Genomic DNA, 13,273 nt, shown 5'->3' with positions numbered 1-13,273 from the left:
GTAGATTATATATCCTTGATTTTGGGCTGCCAGTTTGTTGGCATGTGCCCAGGCTGCACCTAGGATCCAGCTTTCCAAAGGTGCAGCAGGTAGAAACGAGGACCTGTGTGTCCCCCCAAGTAAGTTCATAGAACATTGTCAGCTGTGTGAATTCCTCTACGAACCAACTGGGGTCCTTTGGAAAAACGTCCAAATTTCTCTTTGCAAGTAGCTAGATCAGCCATAGGAAAAGGGACGTGGACTCTGATTGTTCCTCCACCACCAGCTGGCACTTCCCTTAAGGGACAGAGTTTGGTATTTGGAGGCTGGTAGGTAGCCCTGCTTCATGTAGTACTGGCAGGACTCACCTCCAGTAATGGAGGACAGGACAAAGCTAGAGGGATAAAGTGGTGGGATTTCCAGCAGCCCAGGAGGGGCGCTTGGGGCAGATGGTCTGGAAACTGTCCCCTCTCAGAACTGGGGGGTGGGGTGGGTAGGAGTTCCCAGTTGTGGACCTCGAGGAGGTAGACTCATAAGGGAATCATTTAAAACATCGAACTCCTGTGGGGGAAAAAGGCACTTTGAAGGGGTGTGAGCCAGGCACACCCAGCAGGAGTTTTTTAGATCTGGATCTTGGAATAGGGTCGTGACCATTTGGATGTGTGGGACTTCCCCCCATTTACCATTCCTTTTATAAAATACATCCAGCTGCAAGATGGATGTATTGTTTTGTTTTGATTTGTTTTTTAAATATTTATTTATTTGGCTGTGCTGGGTCTTAGTTGCGGCACTCAGGATCTTTTAGTTGTGGCATGCGGGATCTTTAGTTGCAGCATGAGGGATCTTTAGTTGCGGCATGTGGGCTTTTAGTTGCGGCATGCGGGATCTGGTTGCCTGACCAGGGATTGAACCTGGGCCCCCTGCACTGGGAATGCGGAGTCTTCACCGCTGGACCACCAGGGAAGTCCTAAGATGGTATGGTAATTCAATGACCCATTTTCTGGCCGGATCTCTTGGTCCCCTAGTTTGTATTGGGGCCATGGAGTATTGCAAAAGAAAATTAATTTCTTTTTTCTTAAACCATCCTGTCTAAATTCACCCCAGTTAGCTAATATGCATCCTAATGGGGAGTTCTTTGGGGTGTTTGTAGTTGCCTCCATTTTTGGTTAGGATGTCATGACCAGCTAGGGACTTCAGTGGATAGACCCCCTCAAGGGGGTGTTGCAGAATTAAGTTTTGAGCATGAGAGAGGCAGCTTCTGGAAGGACAGTTTTCTTCCCATAGCTTGCAGAGCTAGCCCCAGAGAAGGCCTGGTCTACTGAGTCCCCCAGATGCTTCTAGACCTCACAGGGCACCCCAGCTACAGGGCACTGGAGGGACTATCCTGTAAATAAGAGGGGGATTCTGCTCCATTGGTAGGGGTCATGTGGAGCCCGTTAGAAGACACAGGATTGATTGATTGATTGATTTAATTTTGGGCTGCTTTGGGTCTTTGTTGCTGCGCGTGGGATTTCTTCTAGTTGCTGTAAGCAGGGGCTGCTCTTCGTTGTGGTGCGTGGGCTTCTCATTGCAGTGGCTTCTCTTGTTGCGGAGCACAGGCTCTAGGCGTGTGGGCTTCAGTAGTTGTGGCACGCGGGCTCAGTAGTTGTGGCACACAGGCTTAGTTGCTCTGTGGCATGTGGGATCTTCCTGGACCACGGCTTGAACCCGTGTCCCCTGCATTGGCAGGTGGATTCTTAACCACTGCGCCACCAGGGAAGCCTGAAGACACAGGATTTAGACCACTGAAGAATTCTGTGATCAGCTGGCCATGTCTGCCCTGGGTGGAAGATGGGACAGATGAGGTGTGATGGCCGTATGTTTGCATCCCTTCGTTGTACAGTCGGGGAAACTGAGGTCCAGAAAGCAACTCTCCTAAGACCACAGAGCAAATTAGAAACTAACTGCTTCTCCTTTCCTTCAAGTGGTGATTTCCTTAGGGCAAATTCCCAGGAACAGGACTGCCGGGTTGAAGGTTATGCATATTTTTAGGCCTTTTAACATAAGCGGGTAAAAGGCCTTCAGAAAGCATCTCCAGGTCCACGTCCTTGGCGGGTTGTGAGGCAGTTATACTTGTGACTCAGCCCTACTCTGGAAGCCGTTATACTTGTGGCCTGGGACAAAGGCCCCTGGAATCCCCCTGAGATAGAAGGACTCACCTGTACAGACATCAAGCCTCACCCTTCCCTCTGTGGGGACTCAGGGGTAGGCAAGCAAGCCCTGCCCTCCTGTAGTCTCATGGGGGCCCCACAGGTAGACAAACCCTCACAGCACTGGTTAGGGGGTAGTGGGCACAGCGAAGGTACTTAAGTCAGTCTGGGGAGGGGCGGCTTCCCGGAAGAGGCAATGCTAGGTCAGGTAGGAGGCAGCTGGCTGGGGACAGAAGGGAGAGTCCGTGCAGTCAGGCCTTGCGGTAGCCTTGTCCTGAAGCCTCCCTGTGGCTGAGCCTGATCCCAGAATGAAACACTCCAATTCCATCATTCCTTCCCAGGCAAGGGTTGGGGTGTGGGCAGCCCCTCCCCCAAACTCCAAGTTATTAAACTTCTCGGGGCCTCAGTTTCCACACTCATAGTAAAATGGGAACCTGGTAGAGGAGTTTGGAGAGCTTGTGTGAGGTCTTCAGCTTCGAGCAGGGGTCATTACTGGCCCCAGATATCCAGGAGGCAGAATTCAACTTGGTGGGGGAGCGTGGCTGAGCCCACTGGCCGCTGGCTGAGGCCCTAGGACTCCCCCCAACCCAGAGTTCAGGCTCAGATCACAGCATTCAGAGTCCTACTGTAAGAGGAGAGAGGCCTGAGACCACCTTCCTGAGGGCTTGCCCACACCCCTTTCCCCTCTCTCTGCCCTCTGTCCCCTGAGACCCAGCCCCGGGGCAGAGTGGCCCAGCACCCTGCTCCTCGCACCCACCTGCAGGGTCACCAGACTGTGTTCCCCACCTTCAAGGCAGCACGTCCACCCCCTCGGTCCTCCTCCGGCCGGGGCACACCCTGCAGTGTGGCTGCTTGGGCAGCGCCTGAAGGTGCTTCCCGGGGGCCTTACCCCAGTGGGGTGAGGTCCTTGGAATCCACTCCCAGCCCAGGGCCAGCAGCTCTGAGGGTGTCTGGGAGCTGCCCCCCGCCCCCGCCCTGCCCAGCAGCCACTCCCAATAACAGCTGCTGCTCCCATTCTCCCCAGGGCCTGGTGGCTCAGACAAGTCACTCCCACAGCTGGTGAGACAGGTATCTTTATTATCCCCACTGAGTGAGGCTCAGAGAAGTGAGGGGTCACTTCTGAAGGTGGGACTGCAAACCAGTCTGCAAAGCCAGACTCTCTGCTGGGCCACAGAACTCACCCCACTGGGACGCGGCTGTATGTGATACCCCCCTGGCTCAGCTGTTACCAGAGCTATGGTTCATGAGACATCTCTGATCCTGGCCACAGCCCCCAAGGAGGGAATGGACTCATGGTGTAGAGGTGGCAGCTGAGGCCCAGAGAGGACAGAGCTGGCCCTGGATCACACAGCTTAGAGCCACTCACCGAGCCCAGGGCAGCAGTGGGGTGCACACCTACATAGAGGCTCTCAGGAGTCTTGGGGCCGAGGGATGGTGCTATCAGAGCATTGTGTGTCCTCCTCAGAGTGACCCTTCATGGGAGGTCAGAGGCTGAGGACAGAGTGGAGTCCCTTCCCAGAACCCTTGAGTCAGATGAGGTGACTATTTGGGGGCCTGTTGACTAATAGACCATGGTATGTCTGGCCTAGCAGGTGTTATACAAGAACTCGGGGTGTCTGAACTGGGAGCAGCCCTAAGTGAGTCCAGCCAGTGTGCGCAGCTGGGGAGACTGAGGTCCAGAGGGTGCAGGAACCTAGCTTCAGGCCCACTGCCCTTTGGGGCCAGAGCTGGAGCCAGAATCCAGAGCCTCGGCCTCCCAGCCCTGCTGAGGAACACTCGGGCAGCTGTGCCTCTCCCTTGAGCCTCAGTAGCTTAGTACAGGCCCAGCTTGGGCAGGTGCTGACCACTGCTGGGGCCTGAGCCTGGGGCAGAGCCTGGAGACTGAGGGCTGTGTTGGAGCTGCGACCCCACCTAGAGCCAGAAGTTGCCTGAAGCCCCATCCCCCCGACCCCCACCTTACCCTGATGGCAGCTGCAGCAGATCATTCAGGGATCCTAGGAACCCCCAGTGTCATCAGGCCAGGCTCCCACTTCTGTCCTCAGGCATCTTGAGGCAGCCTCAACCTCCATTCCCTGGAGGGACACAGTTCAGAGGCTGCCTTGGAATCGAAGGAGGTTGAAACTGTGATCAGAGCCCAGGTCTCGGTCTTTTGCGGCTGGAGTTATAGCAGGGGCTCAGCCCTTAACCCCCTCCCAGGGCCCTGGACTTGAGTGGGCTGGGGCACCAGGGATTCTGAGGCTGGAGGTCAACAAGATGCGCAGCTGGGACAGAAGGGGCCTCTGGCCAGGTTTGGGAGGGAGAGCATCCACCTCTACTCCCAGGCTGAGCCTGGCAGCCTCTACCCAGGGCAGTGGCCCCACCCCCACATGTTCCTGGGAGTCTAGACTGGGGTGGGTGGTGTGCAGGGCGGGCAGGCTCTGGAGAGGGCGGGGCCAGGCATTTCCTGCTGCTGGGTGCCAGGCTCCAGTCCCCTGCAGGGGTGATTCTTTAGTCTTAGTCAGAGGAAGTGAGGCAGGGCAAATGGGCAGTGTGTGTGCAGTGCCGCCGGGCCCGGTGGGGCAGGGTTGGGCGGACGGGCAGCTGTAGGAACCAGGGAACAGGCCTGGCCCTGCAGGTCCCCCGCAGCCATACACACAGTATCTGCCCTCGACAGCCAGCCTGTTGCCCAGCACCCAAGTAGGGTCACCGGGAGACCAGACCCCGGTGGTGACCAGCCCCAGACTCCGGCTCCCTCCTCCCCAGTTGCTGAGGCTCTGCCGCTTGCCTGCTGTGTGGCTTAGACTGGTCACTTCACCCTGATTCTCAGGGTTCTCATCTGTGAAGTGGAGAAAACTGTGGCACCCACGTGCCCCTGACTTTCTCCCGCCCCAGCATCAGGAACCCACCCTCCCAGTTTGTCCCACTCTTGGGTCCTGGGGAAGGAGCCCACCAGGGTAGAGCCTATCTCCTCCTTGAGCAGAAGGGGCGTTCCAGTCCCAGACTGGCTGCTTGAATGGTTTATGTCATGCAGATGTCCCCAGGGGTGACCCCCCAAGCCCCCTAGCCTTGGCTGAGCTACCTGCCTCCCCACCCTCAGGTGGCCCCCAGCAATTGGAGCCCCCCTGCACTCCACTGGGGGATGAGTTACCAACACCATGGCTGCCTGTGGGCACCCGCCACGAGGCCACCACCCTGTCCCACAGCCCTGCTTCTGAGGCTGTGCCTGGGGTCCCTGATGTCAGGATTCTTGGGCTTCTCTCTGAGACAGCTCTGACTTCAGCGGGTAGGAGGTGCAGTTTCTGTCTTGATCCCCAGACTGGGACCTCTTCCCTAAGGCTCCACTGCTTTCCCTCTTAGGAAGCCCCAGCAAACGCTGGCCAAGTGGAGAAGGGAGGAAGCCTGCTGGCTCAGGGCTCCAATTCCCCATTCCCTAATAAAAGGAGGCAGAAGACAGGGCTGTGTGTGGGGAGAGTCTGCCCTGGGTAGAGCCCTGGCCCCCCTGGCCTCTTGGCCAAGTGCTCGTGGAGGGGAGGCTAGCTGAAGGGTGAACAGAAGTAGCCTATCAGCTAGCTCCCACCACAGAAGGTCACTGAGCAGAGGCTAAGCAGGGGCCTGGTGAGGACTCAGACCAAGAGACCTCCTCTGCTTTCCCCACCCCATGGGCCAGGGGCTCCTCCCCACTTTGGTGCTCTCACTAGGGGCCGGCGCTGGCTGAGGGCAGGAGTGCAAGTGGAAAGTCTTACCCCTCAGGCTCAGGGTAGCAGATGGGGATGGAGCCTGGGAGACCATCTCACCCTGCCCCCTTCCCACAGATAGGAAGACCAAGACTCAGGAGGGGAAGGACGGGGGCAGAGCCTGGTGTCCTCGTAGGTCCTTAGAGCGTGGCTCTGGCCCAGCTTTTGCTGAGCCCAAAAGGTAAGGAAGGCGAGGAGGGTCTCCGGATGGATGTGGCTGGGCCGAACGGGGAGAAAGTGCTGGGCTCTGGCCGGGCTGGGCAGCCGGCCTCCCTGCCCGAGCCTGGGCTGGGTGGGGGCAGCAGGGCTCAGGCCGGCGGGCTGTTGATCCAGCCCAACAATGATGAAATGGCCCCTTTGTCCCACGGCGCCAAAGTTGCTGTGACTGGAGGAGGCGTGACGTGAAAGGGTCATTGTTCCCACTTGGGCAGCCACTCAGGGAGCTGGAGGACCGGCCCAGGGTCGGCTTCCTGCCAAGGCTGCAGCCCTGCCTGCTTCTGTGGCGGTCATGGTGTCCTGGGCTCCCGGCCTCCTACCCATGGCCAGCTCCCTCCCTGGGGCCATCCGGAGCACAGGTACCCAGCAAAGGTGTCCCCCTCCCTCCCCTCCCTCCTCCTCTCTCCTCTGGTCTGGAACCATGATGTTACAGTGTTGGGGGCTGGGCTCTGCTTTTCATGCATGTGAACCCTGCTGGGCAGGATGCCTGGGTGCCAGGAGAGCTTGCGGGTAAAGCAGGTATTTTGTCCTGGGGCGAGGAAACATGCCTGACTTCACATCCCAAGGCTCTGGCCTGCGGGGACCCCTCCCTGAACCTTGAATGGTTCAATCTTCTGTGCAGATTAGGGGAGAGAGGCCCAGAAAAGGGAACTGGGTGGCCCTAGGCCACACAGCATTAGCTAGTCTGCTGACACCCAGGCTAGACCTACCTCCGCACAAGTCCGCACACCTGATTGACCTCCACTCTCTCTGGACACCTGAAGCTCCCTTTTTTGCCAGCTCCCACCCCTTTCCTGCCCCTCTAATCCATTCTCGCCTGAGCAATCCATCCCCGACCCCAGCCCACGATCTTTCCAAAACCCAAACCTGATCAGGTCCCTCCTTGGCTTCAAACCTGCCGTGTCCTCCCACACCCAGAGAAAGTTCCAGCTCTTGTGCTGGCATTCAAGGCCCTCACTGTGCTATAGCAGCCAAGGGTGAGAGGCCCTTTTGTAGAGACTGGAGTCTCCCTCAGCCGGTGTGGGGATGCTAACCAAGTAAAGGCCCTTTTATCTTCCCGGGGTCAGCCTCCACTCCTTTGCTCCCACAGGTCCTGCCCCCTCCGGTGCACCTCTCCCCTCCTCCTCCAGGTCCAACTGCCCCTGGCCTCTGGGGTTCAGGTGAAGAGCCAGGAGGCTGGGCAGGGTGATCAATGGCTGGTTCAGGCCCAAGCTGGAGGCCCCTTATCCCCACCCCAGGTGGCCCCACTGGCTCCAGTGCCCAGAACTCCTCCCCGGCTCTCCACTGCCCCCAGCAGCTGGCATCAGGCTCAGCCTGACCCAGGCTAATTAAACCCTCCCCCAGCCCAGAGGAGGCTTTGGCTCCAGCTCTAGGCTTTTTTCCCTGGAGGGACGGAGCTAATTAACCGAGAGGGTTTAATTAATCAATTAGCGTGGCCTCCAGACCCCTCCACTTAGCCGACGTGGTGGCAGATATTTATAAACAGGAGCTCTGGCTGGAACTAGAGGGGAGGGCAGGCGACCATGGTGGGCACAGAGGCAGGGAGAACAGGGGCTGCAGAGGCCAGAGATCCTGTCAGTCCTACCTCCTCAGCATCTCCAGAGGCAGGTGCAAAATCAGCAACACCTGGACACGTGAGGACGTGTACTCTGGGGACACATGCAACATCTCTGTGTGCGCAGGTCACGCAGGCCTGACATCCAGAGCTGGGCAAATTCCCAGAGGTGCCTCAGACAGTGGCCAGAGGGATGATGATGCCCAGCTGGACCCAGCGTCCTGACAAGCAAGGCCTCCAGGGAATGGGGCTGCACAGAGGGCCATGGGAGCCAGAGGAGGTGCCAGAACCTCAGCTGGGGAAGAGGCTTGGAGGGCTTACTGGAGGAGGAGGCATTTGAGCCAAGCTCAGGGAAAGAGTAGGCAGAGTTAGCCATTTGAAGGGAGCGGTGGGTGATGAAGAGTATTCAAGGGGAGGAAATAGCAGGGGCAAAGGCCTGGAGGCAGGAACGGCAGAAGCTCCATCTTTACCACAAGATGTCCCCTTCTCTGGGAAGCCTCCCTGACACTTTACCTTTTAGAATTGGGTGTCCCTGAGTCTCTGCCCCTCCAGCCTTTGCACTCTGGGACAGCCCGGACTCAACACTCCCTCCCAAGCCTCCCGAGGTGATGCCAGCTCTCCTCCTCTGCCTCCCCTGCCCAGCCTGGCCCAGGGAACCCACAGATGCATTGTAATCCCTTCAGAAAGGGGGTTATAGGCTCCCTCCCTCAAGATGCTGCTCCTAGGGTTGGCACCGGTGGGAGCCCAGGTGGTGTTGGGATTGGGAGGGGTCAAAGACCCCAAAGCCACCATGGACCTCTCAGGCCTGGGATATTTGAGAGTGTTACTGAGTCCAAGCTTGTACTGCTCACTGCATGACAGGCCAGTAAATCGAGAGACAAGTTGTTGGGGCAAGGAATAATGACTTTATTGAGAAAGCCAGCATACTGAGAAGATGGTGGACTAACGTCCCGAAGAACCACCTTACCAGAGTTGGAATTCACGCTTCTTTCATGTTAAAAGGGGGAGGGGGTGTGGTTGGTTGGTGCAAACTTCTTGGTGTCAGAATCCTTCCTTCTTGCGTCTGTCCACGTAGCCCAGGTCATGATGTTCCTGTAAACCTCCAACAAGACAAATGTTATTCTCTGTTCTGCAACCTTTTATCTCTATATGAATGGGAAAGTGTTATACCTTTGAAAGTCAGAGCCTTGAGAATGGGCTGTCCTGTATATTTCAGGCTACAGGCAACATTCTTAACTTGTAGCAAAAGTAATAGAAGACAAAGGTTAGAGTAAAAGAAACAGGTCCAATATGGAGGCAGATTTGTTCTTCACTATGACAAGAGCAAGGATTCCAGAGTCAGCCAGACGTGCACCCAGACCCCAGTGCAGACCCTTCTCAACTTGCTTTTCTCGTCTGCCCATTGGGGACAATCAGCAGCCCCCTCCCAGGGCTGCAGGGAGGATTAAATGAGTTCATCATGTAAAGCCAGAGGGACTCGCACTGTTGATGGGGATGTAAATTGATGCAGCCACTATGGAGAGCAGTATGGAGGTTCCTTAAAAAACTCAAAATAGAACTACCATACAACCCAGCAATCCCACTCCTGGGCATATACCCTGAGAAAACCATAATTCAAAAAGAATCATGTACCACAGTGTTCACTGCAGCTCTATTTACAATAGCCAGGTCATGGTTTTCATATCTGTAAAACAACTCAAGAAATGTACATCAGATACCATTATCTGGGTACTTCAATGAGCAATAATCATGCCTCGGATAAACCTCATTGGCTACGATACTGCCACTGCGCAAAGCTATCTGGTTACTTCAGAGAGGGGCTACAGCAGAGGATATGGAGGAGGGGTCTGTCCCAGGAAGGCCCCATAGGGTCCTGCTAAGTTACACTGGGACCCTGTGCTCGCACCATGGGTCCTGCCTCCTATGAGGCTCAAGTGCTGCTGGTCCTGCGGTTGTGTCCGTCTCTCCCTGTCTCCTCCCATGCTACAATGGTCCAGTCCCCCCACCCACTGTGACCATCCTAGCCTCCTCAATGTCCCCTGTCCTGAACACTTGCCCCTCAGCCTATTCTCCACTCAGAAACTAGGGGATCTGTTTTTTAATTTTTTAATCAATATTTTAAAAATTGAAGCATTGTTGATTTACACTGCTATGTTAATTTCTGCTGTACAGCAAAGTGATTCAGTTATATATACATTCTTTTTTTTTTAATATTCTTTTCCATTATGGTTTATCATAGGATTTTTTTTTTTTTTTTTTTTTTTTAAATTTATTTATTTATTTATTTATGGCTGTGTTGGGTCTTCGTTTTTGTGCGAGGGCTTTCTCCAGTTGCGGCAAGCGGGGGCCACTCTTCATCGCGATGCGCGGGCCTCTCACTATCGCGGCCTCTCTTGTTGCGGAGCACAGGCTTCAGACGCGCAGGCTCAGTAGTTGTGGCTCACGGGCCTAGTTGCTCCGCGGCATGTGGGATCTTCCCAGACCAGGGCTCGAACCCGTGTCCCCTGCATTGGCAGGCAGATTCTCAACCACTGCGCCACCAGGGAAGCCCTATCATAGGATATTGAATACAGTTCTCTGTGCTATACAGTAGGACCTGTTGTTTATCCACTCTCTATATAAAAGCTTACATCTGCTAACCCCAAACTCCCACTCCATCCCTCCTCCAACCCCCTCCCCCTTGGCAACCACCAGTCTGTTCTCTATGTCTGTGATTCTGTTTCATAGATAGGATCACTTGTGTCATATCTTAGATTCCACATATAAGTGATACCATATGGTATTTGTCTTTCTTTGTCTGAATTACTTCGTTTAGTATGATAATCTCTAGTTGTGTCCATGTTGCTGCAAATGGCATTATTTCATTCTTTTTTATGGCTGAGTAGTATTCCATTGTGTATATGTACCACATCTTCTTTATCCATTCATCTGTTGTTGGACATTTAGGTTGTTTCCATGTCTTGGCTATTGTGAATAGTGCTGCTATGAACATAGGGGTGCATGTATCTTTTTTAATTCTAGTTTTGTCTGGATATATGCCCAGGAGTGGGAATGCTGGATCATATGGTAGTTCTATTTTTAGTTTTCTGAGGAACCTCCATACTGTTTTCCACAATGGCTGCACCAACTTACGTTCTGGGGGATCTTTCTAGTGACAACTATACCTTGACAGCCATGGGCTTAAAGCTCTCTAGGGGTCCCCTGTCCTCTGGACCACACCCCTCCACCACCACCACCCCGGCCCATCCAGCCCTGGAGAAGGGGCTGCGGCCCCTCTTTGCTTGCAGCAGGGATGGAAGGGCCCTGGGACTGGAGGAGGAGGTGTGGACGTAGAGGGGCGGATGGAGATCCTACAGATGCACAGAAGCCACGGGGTAGATGATGCCCCCTGGAGGTATGCGACGGAGCAGACCTGGGAAGGGGGCTGCCTTCCTGAGCAAAGGGGGTTTGGCAGGGGCCGAGTCCCCTGTTGCCTGTCAGGGCTCATCTGGCCCAGCCAGAGACAATGGGGCTGAGGCCTCATCTTACCTCTGGGGAGTTGCTAATGATGGTCTTTAATGGCCTTGCCTGGGAAGGGATGACCTCACCGGGCCACACCCTGATGAGAGGAGGCTGGAGTCAGAGGCGGGCGGCTCCTCCATCGCCGTGAGACCTGTTTGGGCTTGTCTTGTCTGAGGAATGAGGGGGCAGTGTGTGTGCGCTCGTGTGTCTGGTCCTTCATGCGGCCAGAGGGAGAAGGCTCCCAGCCCGATGGGGGAGGCAGGACCTGGGTGAAAAGTCTCAGGGCAGCAGGGTGGGGAGGCCTTGCTTCTACTCAGCGTCTCTGGCTTCTGTTAAGGGTTTGGGTGTGGGTGCCGGTGTTCCCGGCCACATCCGTGCTGAGGCAGAGGGTCTGCCCGCTGCACACAGAGTGTCCGGGGGCAGGCCTGCGTGTGCCAGGTGGTGGCGGCAGCAGGGCTGGGAGCAGGTTCCAGCACAGGCTTGCTGCCTGCCCCCGCCCTGCCCCATTCATCAGGGATGACTATGTTTGCACTCTGGGGAGGGGTCCTGTGGAGGTGGCCTCTCTCCTGAGGGCAGCCTCCCCCTCCCCCGGGCTCGGAGCAGGACCACCCTAGGGAAATGTTCATCTCTTTTGTGGAGTCCTTGTCAGACCCCCTTCAGGGTGACTCCTCCACAGTGCTACAAGTTCCTTCTCGTGTCCAACCTTAGTCACTCTTGCTGTTGCACCTGATTCATTTATCAGAGGACAAGTTGAGGGCCCCATTATCCTGCCACCCAGTCTGACATCACTGAACTTCCCTCAGGCATGTTCCCACTCCTGGGACAGCCCAGTCGGCACAGGAAATGGCTGCTGGATGAATGTGCAAGTGAGTGAGTGACTGAATGAGTGGCCCAGATCCTCCTCCCATGAGAATGCTACGAAGTGGCTAAGAAGTGGATGAGGGGGTCCTGGGGGCCTGGGCTGAGATGGAGACAGAAATGGGTACCCAAAGGGAGGCAAAAAGAGGGTCAGGAGGAAAGAGATGGGACTGAGGGCACAGAGACGAAGCAGGTGCAGTTGACAGCCAGGTGTCCTCGAGCTCCACTGGCATCCAAGGCCTCAGCCAAAGATGGCTTGGGACGCACAGGGCCCACGGTGGGGACAGCACGGCCAAAACAAGGTGGAATAACAGGAGCTCAGAGTGAGGGACCATGAGGCAGGAACCTGGGACCCAGGGTGGGGACAGCAGTCCAGAGTAAGCATGGCCTAGACTAAGGTCAGAGCAAGGACCCAGGGCCCCAGCCACCCAGCCATGACCTATCCCTCTGCCCCCACCAGCAGGAAGCTGAAGGGAACCTCAGCCAGGCATGGTAGTGAGGTGGGAGTTTCTACAGATGAGGAGACTGAGGGTCAGAGGCCACCTGGCCTAAAGTTGTATAGGAGGTAAAGCCCCTCAGTGCTGGGTTGGAGGAGCCAGCTCAGGAGGAGACTGCTGCGCCCACCCCCCACCCTGTGCTTGGGCACGGTGGCACTGCCAGGCACTTACTCGGCCTGTCGAGGGCCCAGCCCCCAGCCCAGCACCCGCGGGCTTCCCCAGCCCCGGCCGAGGGCAGCAAGGGAACAAAGGTCCAGTCTCTGCCTGCTCAGGCCCCCACCCCCTTGCCCGCCCCTGGCACAGAAGGACCAGGGCCCTGAGGGAGCCCAAGAGCAAAAGCAGCCCCCGCCCTTTTGCCGACACTGTGAGAACCCCCTTCCTCCCCCTCCCACGGGCCTGCTGGCCGCACTGCAGTGTTCCCCCATTCTAAAGATGGGAAGGCTGAGTGAGAGGGCTGAGGACCTGGCAGCCACACAGCTGGGATTCGAACCCACCTAGCCCTCATCATATGCGTGAGGGTGTGACTGTTCCGGTTGGACGTAATTCACAGGGAGAGATGGGGCAGGGACAGAGACACAGAGACGGTAGAGCCTAGATGACCCAAAGGGGAGTGCTGGGGAAGGGGCTGAATTGCTCTCACTTTTCCGGCCCTGCCCACCTACCTGCCACCCAGGGCCAGTCCAGTGCTGGTCACAGCAGAAGGGATAAAGCCAGGGGAGAGGCAGAGATGGGGAAACGGAGTCAGCACCCAGGTCCCCTAAGTTC

General features: G+C 56.2%; 1 long non-coding RNA gene and 1 pseudogene across 4 annotated transcripts in view; one reads left to right on the top strand and one right to left on the bottom strand.

The window, feature by feature from the left end:
- The window catches only part of LOC103008515 (uncharacterized), a 73,568-nt gene that overhangs the window by 59,052 nt on the left and 1,243 nt on the right, over nt 1-13,273 (top strand). The window lies entirely within an intron of this gene.
- Nucleotides 9,327-9,450, bottom strand: LOC114236803 (U4 spliceosomal RNA; annotated as a pseudogene).

The sequence above is a fragment of the Balaenoptera acutorostrata genome, chromosome 10 (assembly GCF_949987535.1).
Source record: "Balaenoptera acutorostrata chromosome 10, mBalAcu1.1, whole genome shotgun sequence".
Classification (NCBI taxonomy): Eukaryota; Metazoa; Chordata; class Mammalia; order Artiodactyla; family Balaenopteridae; genus Balaenoptera; species Balaenoptera acutorostrata.
The sequence above is the reverse complement of the archived record's forward strand: the minus strand, read 5'-3'. Positions and strand labels throughout refer to the sequence as shown.